This window comes from Abrus precatorius, unplaced genomic scaffold, assembly GCF_003935025.1.
Source record: "Abrus precatorius isolate BTA unplaced genomic scaffold, Abrus_2018 Scaffold2, whole genome shotgun sequence".
Taxonomy (NCBI): Eukaryota; Viridiplantae; Streptophyta; class Magnoliopsida; order Fabales; family Fabaceae; genus Abrus; species Abrus precatorius.
The window spans coordinates 13,878,226-13,893,573 of NW_020874362.1; the positions used below are offsets into that span (position 1 = coordinate 13,878,226).

Sequence of the window (15,348 nt, forward strand, 5' to 3'; positions counted from 1 at the left end):
TACAATGCAGATTCGAATGCTCCATAAATAACAGGAAAGACTTCTTTAGTGTATTGCTCCTATAGTGCCCCAGTACCCTATTCTACATTTTTCCAAGTTTGTAAACACAGAAAACCCTAGCTATAGTTACAGAGGGATGAGAGTAAGTGTACCTTGTTTGTGGATGGTATGGAGTAGCAACCTTATGCTTCACACCATATTTCATTAATACAGCTTCAAGATACTTGTTGCAGAAGTGAGTACCTCCATCACTTATCAGCACTCTAGGCACACCAAATCTTGAAAAAATGTTCTTTCTTATAAAAGAAATCACTACCTTTGCATCATTTGATCTGGTGGGAATTGCTTCTACCCATTTAGACACATAATCCACTGCCACTGGAATATATTCGTGTGCAAATGATGGGGAAAATGGTCCCATGAAATCAATCCCCCATACATCAAATAATTCCACTTCTAAGATGTTGGTTAATGGCAGCTCATGTCTTCTTGATATATTTCCAGTTCTTTGACATTTGTCACAGTTTTCTACATATCTCTTGGCATCTTTGAAGAGTGTAGGCCAAAAGAAACCTGCTTGCAAAACTTTTGCAGCAGTTCTTGAACTTGCATGGTGGCCTCCATATTCTGAATTATGACAATGCCATAATATCTCAGCTTGCTCACTTTGTGGAATGCATCTTCTAAGTAACCCATCTACTCCAATTTTGAACAGGTATGGGTCTTCCCACACATAGAATTTGCTGTCATGTAAGAACTTCTTCTTTTGCTGCCAAGTAAACCTCTTTGGAATGACTTAAGTGGCTTTAAAATTTGCAATGTCAGCAAACCAAGGCATGTTATCTACTGCAAACAGCTTTTCATCTGGAAATTCTTCATTTATTTCCAATGATTCAGTGGTTGAACTCTCCAAAGGTAATCTGGATAAGTGGTCAGCAACACTGTTCTCTTTCCCCTTCTTGTCTTTGATCTCTAGCTCAAATTCTTGGAGGAGTAGAATCCATCTTAATAATCTGGGCTTTGCATCCTATTTTATCAAGAGATATTTAAGAGCAGCATGATCAGTGTATACAATCACTTTTGAACCCATTAAATATGATCTGAACTTATCAAAAGCATATACAACAGCTAAAAGTTCTTTTTCTGTTGTTGTGTAATTCACTTGTGCAGGATTTAACACTTTGCTTGAATAATAGATAGCATGTAATTTCCTATCTTTCCTCTGTCCTAAAACAGCACCCACTGCACTATCACTTGCATCACACATGAGTTCAAAAGGTAGTTTCCAATCTGGTTTTGCAAGAATAGGTGCAGAAATCAGTTTCTCTTTTAAAACAGAAAATGCATGCAAACAATTATCATCAAATATGAAATTTGCATCCTTTATAAGTAAATTACTCAAGGGTTTAGCAATCTTGGAAAAATCTTTTATGAATCTTCTATAAAAACCAGCATGTCCTAAAAAACTTCTAACTCCCTTAACATTGATAGGTTGAGGCAATTTACTAATGACTTCTATTTTAGCTTGGTCCACCTCCATTCCTTTCTCTGAAATTTTGTGACCAAGGACAATGCCTTCTTGTACCATGAAATGACACTTTTCCCAATTTAACACATGATTAGTGTCTTGACATCTCTGCAAAACAGTGGATAGATTAACTAAACAATCATCAAAAGAATCACAAAAAACAGAGAAATCATCCATGAACACTTCTATGATGTTTTCTACCAAATCAGAAAAAATAGAAAGCATGCATCTTTGGAAAGTGGCAGGGGCATTACACAAACCAAATGGCATTCTCCTATATGCAAAGACTCCAAATGGACATGTAAATGCAGTTTTCTCTTGATCTAAAGGATCTACAACTATTTGATTATATCCTGAATACCCATCAAGAAAACAATAAAATGAATGTCCAGCAAGTCTTTCTAGCATTTGATCTGCAAATGGTAGTGGGAAATGATCTTTTCTGGTTGCATCATTTAATTTCCTATAGTCTATGCACATTCTCCATCCAGTCACAGTCCTAGTAGGGACAAGTTCATTCTTTTCATTAGGTATAACTGTTATACCACCTTTCTTTGGAACAACTTGGACTGGACTTACCCAATTGCTGTCAGAAATAGGGTATATTATTCCTGCATCTAACAGCTTAATAACTTCTTTTTTAACTACCTCTTTCATGGCTGGGTTTAACCTCCTTTGTGGCTGCACAACAGGTTTAAAATTTTCTTCAAATAAAATTCTGTGCTTACAAAATGAAGGATTTATACCTTTCAAATCTGCAATACTCCATCCAATTGCAGATTTGTGTTCTCTCAAAATTTTGAGCAATTTTTCCTCTTGTTCTTTCTTAAGTACATTATTGATGATGACTGGATTTTCATGTTTCTAATCCAGAAATGCATACCGCAGGTGTGAAGGGAGTTGTTTCAGTTCTAGCCTTTGCTTTTCCTCTTCTTTATCATCCTTTTCTAGCTTCTTCTTCACTGAATTTTCTGCAGATTTTTGAATTGGCAGAGCTTCTAGTTGCTGCTGCACTTCCATAATGTATTCTTCATGCAGAAGTTCAGATTTGTTGCTCCCTGCAGATATTATTTCTTCTAACACAGCAAGTTCATCAATTTCATTAATATGGCGTTGTGTAATGAAAGCATCCAGTATATCTACCTTCATACATGTGCTATCTTCAATTGGATATTTTAAAGCTTCAAACACATTAAACACTACCTTCTCATCTTGAACTCTAAGCATAAGTTCACCTTTCTGCACATCTATTAAAGCTCTCCCGGTTGCAAGAAATGGTCTCCCTAGGATCAAAGGAATGTTAGAATCTACCTCCATGTCCAGAATTACAAAATCTGCAGGAAAAATGAACTTGTCAACTTTAACTAATAAATCTTCAACAACTCCATATGGATAAGTGTATGATCTATCAGCTAGCTGCAGTGTAATGTTGGTGGGCTTCACTTCCTTTATGCCAAGTTTCTGCAGAACAGCCATTGGCATCAGATTTATGCTTGCTCCTAAGTCACACAATGCTCTTCCCACAGTGCAGTTTCCTATTTCACAAGGAATGCTAAATGATCCAGGATCTTTCAGCTTTTGAGGAAGCTTTCTCTTAAGAATGGCACTGCACTCCTCTGTCAAAGGTACTATTTTATCATGCTCTAGCTTTCTTTTTCTGGAAAGTAGTTCTTTCATGAACTTTGCATATGAAGGCATTTGCTCCAAAGCTTCTGCAAAAGGAATGTTGATTTGTAATTTCTTAAAGACATTCATAAACCTTTCAAATTGTTCCTCTTGTTTAGGATTTTGGACTCTTTGAGGATAGGGCAGCCTCTTGTATTTTTCTGGGTCTATTGGCTTACAAGCTTCCTCAAAGAGTTGTTTTTTGGTTTTCCTTTCAGAATTCATAGGAACATCTACTTTTTCTTCTGAATGGTCTTTCTTCAATAGCTTAAAATTTTCTTGTTGCAGATCTTGTTCAATTTTTCTCTCTGCTGCATCATTCACTTTCTTTTCTGCTGGTTTAGGGCTTGCAACTACAGCTCCACTCCTTGTAGTTATGGCTTGACATTGTTCTTTAGGATTGATTACTGTATTGCTTGGAAATCTTCCTTCATCCCTGCTGGATAGTTGTTCAGCTAATTGTCCGATCTGTGTTTCTAGTTTCTTCATGGAGGCTTCTTGGTTTTTAAAGCTTGTTTGAGTCACCTTCATGAATTGCAACATAGTCTCTTCCATCTCAGTCAACCTCTTATTCATAGGTCTGGAAAATTTTTGATTTCCTTGAGGTTGAGTGGATGAATTCCTCTGAAAATAAGGTTGTTGTGTTGCTGGACCTGCATTAGAAAAAGGCAAAGTTGAGTTAGAATTCTTTGCAGCAGAATATTGATTATTCCAATTAGAATACTGCTGAGTTCTATTATTCAAAAATTGAAATCCAGGGGGATATGATGGTTGTTGTCTCTGAAAATTATTCATATAATTCACTTGCTCTTGTGGTTCACTTGTGGATGCCTCACATGCACCATTTGCATGGTTTCCTCCACAAAAATCACAACTTAGCTGACTGGTAGGCATACTCCCTGTTTGCAGATTGTTGATTTGTTGTGTTAAGGCAGCTAATTATTCTGAAAACATTTGATTTTGTAGCTGATTTTGTGCAAGAAAAGTTTCCAGAACCTTAGCTTCATGACCAGAGTTTCTTCCTTGATTCCTTGAGTTTGAATTCTGATACATTGAAGATGCCATCATGTCAATGATCCTCTCAGCTTCTTCCAAGGACTTTGTATTTAATGAACCTCTAGCAGCAGCATCAACCATTGTTCTTGTTACTGCATTCATCCCATTATAAAAAGTCTCCAATTGCATCCAATCTGGAATACAATGATGTGGACACCTTCTAAGCAGTTCTTTGTATCTTTCCCATGCTTCATACAATGATTCTCCTTCTTGCTGCACAATGGATGTAATTTCTCCTCTCAACTTAGCAGCTTTGGATGGAGGGAAGTACTTAGTTAAAAACTTATTCACAAGTTCTGTCTAGGTTGTGATGCTTCCTTGTGGTTGAGCTTGTAACCAACATTTTGCTCTATCTCTCAAGGAAAAAGGAAATAGTCTTAATCTGATAGCTTCTTCACTAACTCCATTCATTCTTATGGTGTCACATAGCTGCAGAAAATTTGAAATATGCAGGTTAGGATCATCAGAATTTCCTCCAGCAAACTGATCCTGTTGGACTAAATGTAGTAGGGCAGGTTTAATCTCAAAATGGTTGGCTTGAATAGTTGGCCTAATTATAGAAGAGTTAAAACCTTGCATGTTAGGAATAGCATAGTCCCCTAATGTTCTAAATCTGTTCTATTCTGCCATTTCTATTGCTGGATTTGGTTGTCTCAAGGGTGTAGATGTTCTTTTCAGTCTAGAATTACTCTGAGATTCTGGAGAATGGACAGCTTCTAACTCACTATCACTCCCTATGGCTTTTTCTGCCCTAGACTCTTTTCTCAATCTTCTCAAAGTTATGTCTATGTCAGGATCAAAGACCAGAATTGATTTATTCTTGTTTTTACCACGCATATACAAATCAGTTTGAAGCAAAATTAGACTACAATTGATACTCAGAAATATACAACAGAATTCATGCAAAATCTATCAGTAAAAGCATATAGAAACTTAAATCTAGTAGTTGCAGAATTGTAAAATCATGTACAAATATGCAGAATGGCAATTACAACTATGAAGAACAATGAAAACTGAAATTATGCAGATAACAAAGATGTAAAAATTCTATGCAGCAGACAGAAATATTATGCAGAATATTACACAAGGTGCAGTAAAATTATGCAGAAAACAATTTGAAAGCAAAGCAACAGAATAAATGCTCAATCTAGTTACTTTTCTACTACTAATGATATTGAAATGCAAAATTCCCCGGCAACGGCGCCAAAAACTTGTTGTTCGCAATCTAACACTAGCAAGTGCACTAGAATTGCAGCAAGTGATGAGTAAATTTAAGATCCAAATATCGTCTCCACAGGGAATTTAGATTCAAGTATCACTTCATAGAATTATAACCATTTAAGCGTTTTCGAATTTGTAAGGAGAGTGGTAACATGTAGTAACAGAAAACTAGAACAATTAGAAGTAAAATGAACTTGCCGAAACAGAATAATGAACACACAATTATGTGATAATAGAGGAAGAAACCATAGCTAGGGAATTGCTTCACCAAAACTCCAATGTTTAAACAATAAAGTTCTGAATTAACAAGCAATTGGAAAGAATGACAATCAGTTTCACATTATACTATTCAGAGGTTAATTCCTTAACTCAGTGAACCTAATCATTCAATTAAACCATTCTAATTCCTTAGATCTGATTCAATTCAATGTTGTTTTAAGTGTAAGAAACCAAAAGATTGCAAGATCAAAGTTCCTTATCCCTAAGAAAACTAAAATCTCGGTGATTGGTTCAGATCTGAAAAACAAATTCAATTTCCATTGACAAAGGTTCCTCTGAATTTAGTTAATCAAATTTCCATTCAATTTCCACGTGAAGTTCAGAATCAATCACTCAATCTATTCCAAAGCTTGAAATTCAGATCCAAATCAATTCAACATGTTCATTTCAGATCTACAATCCCTAACTATGAACGAATTACACAGCCATGGCAGCAGAAGAAGAAAAAGAAAGAGAAGAAGAGAAGAAGAAACTCAGAAACGCCATGGAAGCTTGCTCCACTCCAATTCCTCTTCGTGAAGCTCCAAGATCGGAATCCCCACTCCTCTCTCTCACTTCCTCTAACCAGAAACTAACTAAAAAAATTGAAAATGAACAGAATCCCTTTTTTCTGGATCGTTTCTGGTATTTATAAAATTTTCCAGATTTTCACGTCATCACTTTTATGAGAAATAGTAGTTACGCAGAGAGTTTTTGGTTGCGCGTTAACACTTTTCCCAGAAATAGTGGCCACGCGTATTTTCCTGATATTGAGAGCTCTCTGGAACTATCACTCTTGATGATAAAAGTGACAACGCAGAGCCAAGGTAGTTGCGCGTTGTCACTTTTGCTGATAAAAATGACTACGCGGAGCTCGCCAAGTTGAAGACTCTCTGGAACGATCACTTTTGATGACAATAGTGGTTACGCAGAGCTTTCCTGATATTTTGCCTCTCTGGAACTATCACTTTTAATGATAAAAGTGGTAACGCCCAGGCTTCACTTCTTCTTTGAGCTCTGAAGTGATCACTTTCACTGACAATAGTGATCACGCCCAATCTGCAATTTCTTATTCTTGAGTTTTTGGAGTCCAGACTTGGTTCTTTCCTCTTCCTTGTCATCAAACTTCCATGAATATGATCCTTGCTCAATTTATTCCTACAAAAACAAGATTAAAAACTTAATTCCTAAGCAAAAATTTCACAATTGCTAAAATAACTACAAATGTAAACAAAATTCAATTCCTTCTCTTTTTCTAAGTTTTTCTGCTTTCTTTATATATTTTTCTTATCATTTGTTTTAGAATTATGCTAAAATATCTGTCAAAATATGGATTCATCAACAACCTTACAACTTTTCTTTGAATCACAATAAAAAATGGGTCTTAGAGACACCATCTCTCATCTCTTTGTTGTGAAAGACTGATTTCCATGTAGGGGAAGTTGATCCCAAACCCTAACTTCTATTTATGTTCTTTTGCTTTAAAAACCCCAATTATTTCTTATTTTGAATCATATAACTCTAATATTTTCTTAAAACCTCAGCGTTAAGAATGAAATTTTGGGCATGAAAAATCTATAGTTGTTTTCAGAACTATAGAAATTCCATGATTTTACTATTAATCATTATGTATGTACAGTTAATGTAACAACTTAAATTTTCATTTGTATTTTTTTTGTTTTTAAAATGGAAGAGTTTAAAAAAATTAAAAAAAAGAGAATATTCCTTTTAGCTTAAAAAATATTCTTTTTATCTCAAGCAAAAACTCCTTGCTTAAGTGAAAATGAATCAAACTTAGTAAGGGCTGCATCAACTGTTTCTATTCTTTTCAATCACAGTTTAAATTTTTGCAAAATTATCTACCAATTTCCGTTTCCTTTTTGATTTTCTGATTTCTTTTTATTTCTTTTTCATTTTTCTATTTTTACTTGCAGCTTTTTACTTCTTTTTCATATTTTCTTTGCATGACTTTTTCTAACTTTCTTAATTCATTTCAATCCTTTTCTCAATCCTTTCTACCCCAAACTTAGAACATTGCTTGTCCTCAAGTAATGCACTAGAAACATGATGTTACCCCAAACTTAGTTTTAAAACTTATCTTTGATTCAACTCAATTTGCCTCTTTTCTATTTGAATAGGTAAAATGGTTTTTCTAGAAAAGCTTGTATTGAGGTTAATCAAAGAAAGGCTATCAGCTCAAAGGGGCTAACTAGGGCATTCAAGAATGAAAGGTAGTCTATTTGGCTCACTAGGTAAATCTGAATAATGGCCTCCATCCTTTATGTGATTAGTGCAAAACAACATATTCAGTTAAGAAACAAAGCAAGTTCTAGAGAGTGAATTAGAATTTGAGATCAGTCACAGATCAATGAATGAAAAGGTTCAAGTCTCACCAAGGAAGTAAATGGATAATATTTATCAATTCAGTTCACTATTTACTTCAAGAATTTGCATGAATAAAATGAGTTCTAATCTACTCTTCATCTTCTTCCTCATCCTCATCTTCCAAATCATCCTCTTCATCATCATCTTCTTCCTCTTCTGCAGCAGCTGCTGGTGGAGGGAAATGAGTTCTGTAGATGGGGAGGTCTTTGAAGACAGTTGACCTCAGGCATTGGGCATTCTCTGCTTGATCTGGAGTGTAGTATAAGTCTTCTTTGGTCATGCCCATCTTTTGACCAATGTTCATGAGAACACCTTCCAGAAGCATGATGCCAGCCTTCAAACTGCTGTGTAATTCATTCTGCCTCTCAGCTAAGAAGTTTTCTCCTTCAGCCATGAAGGCTATCTTCTCCTTCATTGTGGTTGGATTCTCTCTTTTATACTGGGAGGGAATTGGGGCTGCTGATGTGCAAGAGACAGTAGCATAAATTTCCTTCACCATAGCTACTGTAATTGGAGGTGTAGCTCTAATTTTGATTTGATAATCTTCAATTTCAATACCTGCATCCTCATAAAGAACAGTTATTAAAGAAGGGAAAGCTAGAGAATCTCTTTTTCTCTTGAGGATGTCCAGAATGCATCCACTAATCACTTCTCCTACATCTATATAAATATCGTTAACTATAGCTGTTGTTTGCAATCTAAACACTAGCAAGTGCACTAGGATTGCAGCAAGTAATGAGTAAATTTAAGATCCAAGTATCGTCTCCACAGGGAATTAGGAACTCAATTATCACTTCACAGAAAAATAACCATTTGAGCCATACAAATTTGGGAAGAGAGTTGTATCATATAAAAGCAATAATCAGAGTAATCAAAAGTAAAGAACTTGCAGAAAAACAGAGTATAAGATTTGTGATGAAATGAAATAGCAATGAAGGATAGTTAGGAATTTACTTCACAAGAATATCAATATCAATCCAATTAAATCCTCTGAACATTCAAGTAATTGTATAATTGACAATCAGTTTCACATATACCTAGCCAAAGGTTAATTCCTTAACTCATTGACCCTAACAATCCACTAAATCTCCCTAATCCCTTAGGTGAGATTCAATTTCAGGTTGCATTAAGAATTAGAACTATAAGATTGCAGAATTAGGTCTCCTTATCCCTAAGAAATCCCTAAACTCTGGTTGCCAAGTCAGATCGGAGCAAACAATCCAATTCCCATTGGTAAAGATTCCTCTTGATTAATCAAATGAATTTCCATTCAAAGATTGCATGAAAAGCAGAATTAACAACTCAATTAATCCAAGAACTTAAAGTTCAGAAGATAAAGTCGAATCAATACATCAATTCGAGTTCCATAAACCCCTAACTATGGGAAATTAAGCACACATTGCAACAAAAACAGAGAAAGAAGAAGAAGACGATGAAGAAGAAGAATGCAGAGCAGCCATGGCCACGAGCTCCAATCTGATCCCTCTTCTTGGAGCTTCAAGCTTCGACCCCAATCTTCTCTCCACTCTCTCTCAACGAGAATCTAACTAACAAAACAGAAAATGAGCAAAAGATTCCTAGTTTCGCGCTTCAATCATGTATTTATAGAAACCCCAGTTCTGCGCGTTGTCACTTTTCTTCACAAGAGTAACCACGCAGAAGCTTTATGTAGTGCACGTGTTCACTTTCAAGAGCAAGAGTAACCACGCGCAACTTGCAGTGTTGAAGGCTTCTCTGGAACATTCACTTTAATTCATAAGAGTGGCAATGCAGGAGGTCGAGGGCTGCGCGTGATCACTTTCGTGAGTAATAGTAACCACGCGCAAGCTGTCCTGATACAAGTGCCTCTGGAACGCTCACTTTCGTTGGTGAAAGTGACAACGCGCAGCTCATCAGGAATGAAGTCTCTCTGGAACGTTCACTTTCGTTGGCGAAAGTGATAACGCACACTGGCAACGCTCACTCTTGTAAATAAAAGTGATTATGCACAGGCTCCTCTTCTCATTTAGGCTCTGGAATGATCACTTTCACTAACAATAGTGATCACGCCCAGCCTGCATCCTATAATTCTTGTATTTTGGAGTCCAACATTGCCATTCTTCCTCTTCCTTTCCATTGATAATCCATTTCCATGACTTTTGCTCAGATTATTCCTTCAAAAACAAGATAAATTCCTTAAGAACTAAGCATAAATTCTACAAATGCGAAAATAACTACAAATTGAAATAAAACTTTCAATCATTCTTTTTTTCTGAGTTTTTCTGCTTTCTTCATATATTTTCCTTATTAAATGAGCTAGAATTATGTTAAAATATCAGTAAAAATATGGATTCATCACCACCCCAAACTTGAATTTTTGCTTGTCCTCAAGCAAATCAAACTAAACCAAGGGTAAGTTCCTCCATTTTCAAATTCAGTTCATAAACTGCTTATTTCAGATTTTTCTAATTTCTAATTCTGTGTTTTCTACAAAATTTTCAATCAAGTTGTTCATCCAAATACTCATCATGGTATTCCTACTGCATAATCATCATTGAGTAAGAATTGCTATCTAAGTTTATATATTTCATCAAAATTCATGTGAGTACAATTAATCAACATGATCACAGCTCACTTGGAAGTGTTTCTCTCATCACTCAACAGTGTTTAGGTGTTGTTTTCACTCTAAATCATCAATTTCACTGCACTCTACCATATGCTTGCCCATATTCTCAATCTCCTCTGCCTAATACATGTAATCACACATCTAGAGGACTTTTTCAGGTTATAACAAGGCTAAGGTTAAGGTAGGTATTAAAGAAAATGAAAAACAATACATGCAATTTCAAAAGATCAGAGGCATTTTGAGTGATTTGTTTTAAAACTAGCCTGGATCTGCATTATTCCTCCTTAATTCTCTCACTTATGCAGCAAACAAAATTTTTCTTGCAGCAGAATTTTCATGTCTTTTCTTCTTTTCTTGCTTTCAATCACTATCTTCTTTTCGTTGATATTCTTTTTCTTTTTCTGTAGCAGTTTGTTGCATTTCTTTTCTTTTGAACTCACATTTTTGTTCTTTTCACAGCTTTGCTTCGTAAATTTTTCATTTTGTTGCAGCACTTTTGTTCTTTCTTTCTGGCTTGTTGAACTCAAACTTAGATAGCATGTTATTTCCCACCCCAAACTTAGAACATTGCTTGTCCTCAAGCAATTAAAATCTAGATGCCACCCCAAACTTAGTTTTAAAACTCATTCTTGATTAAACTCATTATGCCTCGGATTAATTGAATGGTAAAATTAGTTTTTCAACAAGGCTTATAATGAGGTAATTTCAAGAAAAGGGATATTAAGCTCAAAGGGGTGAACTAAGATATTCAATCATAAAGGAAGGCATTTAGGCTGACTAGGTATAATCAAACATGGCCTCCATCATATATGTGAAAACTGTAAATTGCATATTCAACCAAGAAACAAGGCAAGTTCTAGAGAATGCAGCAAAATATGATCAATCACACATAAAAAGAAGGATGCAGCTCAAGCCTCACTAGGGATTTGTAAGTGACATGCTAATCAATGAACTCACAATTCACTTTTCAGAATTATATACACCTAGTGGCAAGACTGCCTCATTTTGAAAATACAAGTGTGATTTCATTTTGAGAATGGGAAAAACAACTTAAAAAGAACAATTTCAAACCCAATTCACAGAATTATCAATTAGCTTCATTTGATTCACAACTAGCAGTTTAATATCTTATTATAATATTTTGGTGTTTTCCAGAAATAATTTCAGTGTAATGTGAAGCTAACACATGAACAAGAGGTAAGAATAAAACCCCCTTTCATGGAAGCTTGTGCAAGTGTCATCATCCATTGTGTGTGAGTGTTGTGTGAAAGTGACAACTTCTGCACAAAACACCAAAAATTTATCAATTAGTAAGTAAAAAGGCAATTAATTGGAAAACTAGTAGATATTCAAAACAAAAATGTGAAAATTAAACCAAAATGTACCAAATTGTAATTACATCCCCAAAGGTCTGATATTTAATTACAACTATCTACACAAATTCTAAAAGACAGAAATTTTAAAAGTCCTAAGCTATTCATCTGCTTCATCTTCATCTAAGGTTTCTTCTTCTTCTTCTCCACTTCTGGCTATGGGAAATGAGTTTTATAGATTGACAGGTTTTTTAAAAACTGAGGAGCGCAGGCACTGAGCATTTTCTGCCAAATCTGGAGTATACTACATCTTATCCTTGGTTATTCCCATTTTCTAACCAACGTTCAGCAGAACACACTCTAGCAGCATGACTATAGCTTTGACACTGCTATGGAGTTCATTCTGCCTCTCAGCCAGCTGGTTTTGTCTTTCAGCAATCAAATTTAGAGTGTCCTTCATCTTCATTGACTTGTCTTTCTTGAATTGAGAGGGAATGGTGGGTGCTGAGGTGCAAGAGGTGGTGGCATAGATCTCTTTCACCATGAATACAGAAATAGAGGGAACAAATCTGATCCTCTCTTGATAGTCTCCAAACTCTACCCCTGCATTCTCACAAAGTAAAGTTATTAATGAAGGAAAGGCTAGTGAATCTCTCTTTGTTTTCAAATTATTTAGGATACATTCACTGATGACCTCTCCCACATCAATATACATCTCATTGACAATAGCAAAAAGAAGTTCTGCCCTTTTTACTGCCAGTGTTGAGTTGTGCTTGACTGACATAAAAGAATTCAGACTCCAACTTTGGCAAATGGTAGCAGTTATTTGGTAACAATTTCTGGTTGATCCAGCTTGGATGTTTTTGCTGGATCTCCTTCTTAGAGTGTTGCTCGCAGATCCAGCCTGGTTCTTCCTGGAGGAGCCAACTGGTGTATTCATAGAGGTTCTGGCCATTTTTCAGTTTCTGCAAAGATAATAAAAGAAATGTGCAAGTTAACTCCTAGCAGAATACAATTGCCTAAGTATAAAGTTCTGTACTGAAGAATTTTCAATCAAACAATTTACAGAAACTCCCTTCTTCTAAAAACATAACATGCATTCTGCTATCATGATGAGTTAACATATTATACACAAGCACATTTGCACATTATTAAGCATTGACAACCAGAACATGTTAACTACTAATATATAAGTTCAAAATGCAAACTTTCAGAATATCTCATGTTAATGCAGAGGGATCATTTCAGGCTATCAATCACTTTTTAACAAAATCTGTAATTTCAGTAGAAAACTATTTTATCAGAACAGGACATATCAGTATGCAGACAGAACAACACAGATGCACAAAATTGAACAACCCTATTCACAGAGTTTTAAATTGATATCCCTAATTTTGTAAGTTTTGAGTGCACACTTTGTCAGAAAAATAGGGTAATGGAGAGGGATATTTACAGATTGTTAATCAAAATTTAACACAGTTATATACTCCAATCATCAATTCAACCTTTTCAAAGAACTTGGTTTATGTCAACTCAGGTTCTGCAGAGATTTGGTTCATATAATGTGCAATGAAATTTCAACTATCCAAAAAAAAAAAAAAAACATGACATGAAACACTTATTCAGAGTATTGTTCATTTTATTGTTGAATCAATTAATATCAGATAGTTCCCCAAATACCCCATTCGACATTTTTTTTATTGCATCCCTAAAAGGCAACTTCATTATGTATTTACTATCAAAGCATCTCAGAGTAACGCAGAGACCTAGAGCAAATTCATCAATTAAATTCAAGCATTCACTTTCAACAATTATTATTTCAAACTTGTTCACTGAAGTCTTTTTAGGTCAAGGTAGTTTCTGCAGCAAATTTATTCATGTAAATGGCACAATGCAGATTTGCATCCTCTAAAAAAAAAATAATATAGATTACAGCAAAAATCTAATCTCATTATTTTGCAGTTACAATGTTGAATCAAATAACTCAGAACATTCCCAGTTACCCTCTTTGACATCTTCCTCACAACATTAAAACACATCCCAAAACCCAATCAGAGATTTCAGAAATAAGGATAAATGTACCTGGGATGGAGATGCAGAATATGTAAACTCGAGTAGGGTGAGAAGAATGTCTTTCTGGGTCACAATGCAGAGAGTGAGGGTTAGAGAGTAAGCAGAGAGAAAAAGGATTTTTAGGTTGAAGAGTGTGTACGTGTTCACTTTCAACTATATTTATAGCCACGCATGAGCACGTGACTACTCTTAGTAAACAAAGTGAATGTTACAGCATTTAAGATGTTCAGCGTGGTCACTATTTTTAATTAGAGTGAACGTTCCAAAGAGTTAGATTTTTCAGAGTTAGAGGCGCGTTATCACTATTGCTGGGCAAAGTGATAACGGGCAACTATGTTGCAACTTTTATTGATAAAAATAACGCACAAAGGTCCAGGTTATACTTACCTGTCCGAGGCTACTTTTTCCAGGGAAAGTGAGCACTCTTGTGATGATGTTTCCCCATCTGCCTCTACGTGATCACTCTCATCAGTGAAAGTGATAGTTCCAGAGGAGTATGTCACCATAATGCTTCTGCGTGATCACTTTTATCAGTAAAAGTAATCGCTCCAGAAGATTACTTCAAAATTCATTCTCTGTGAAACTCACTCCCTACAACATAATGACTCTTTTCATTAGTCCATTTCCTCTAAAACCTCAATTAACTCAATTGTCACTCTCTAATCCATCAAATACACACTCTAAACATTGAATCTCAATTCAAGTATCTCAAATGTACCTCAGAAGATAGATTTAGCATATTTTTATTGCAGAAATTACAGAAATTTAACTAACATGAACAATGAAAATTCTAAAACAAAATAGGAAGCTTAAAATGGGTTAGAAAGTGGATGTTCTAGCAATTATAATAGTCCTTGCAGACCCTTTCAGCTTATGCTTAACCATATTTTTAGGCTCAAAGTGGAAGTTCCAGCAAACTACCAGTTTCACTGTCAAAGCAATTGCAAAGCAACCAGAACTCAGATCATGAAGAAAAATAAAACTAAAAACCAGAAATTAACAAAATTTAAAGGGAAAAAATTGTGAGTTGCCTCTCACAGAGCGCTCTTTTAACGTCACTAGCTTGACGTTATTGATCTTTGATTCTAAGAGATGATTTTGCAGATAATGGCTCTTGCTCTATACTTACACATTTCCCCTTTTTCTTATCAACTTGCAGCTTTTCATTTAATTCAGAACATGGTTGAAATAATAGTGGAGGAACTTCTAGCAACTTGATATACTTATTAATTTTCTTTCCCTCC

At 35.3% G+C, this 15,348-nt stretch overlaps 1 non-coding gene across 1 annotated transcript; it reads left to right on the forward strand.

The window, feature by feature from the left end:
* Positions 1 to 4,388: 4,388 nt before the first annotated feature.
* On the forward strand, positions 4,389 to 4,495 carry LOC113860371. Its single transcript, XR_003503824.1, has one exon. It is a non-coding gene; the product is annotated as a small nucleolar RNA R71 (small nucleolar RNA).
* Positions 4,496 to 15,348: the final 10,853 nt, after the last annotated feature.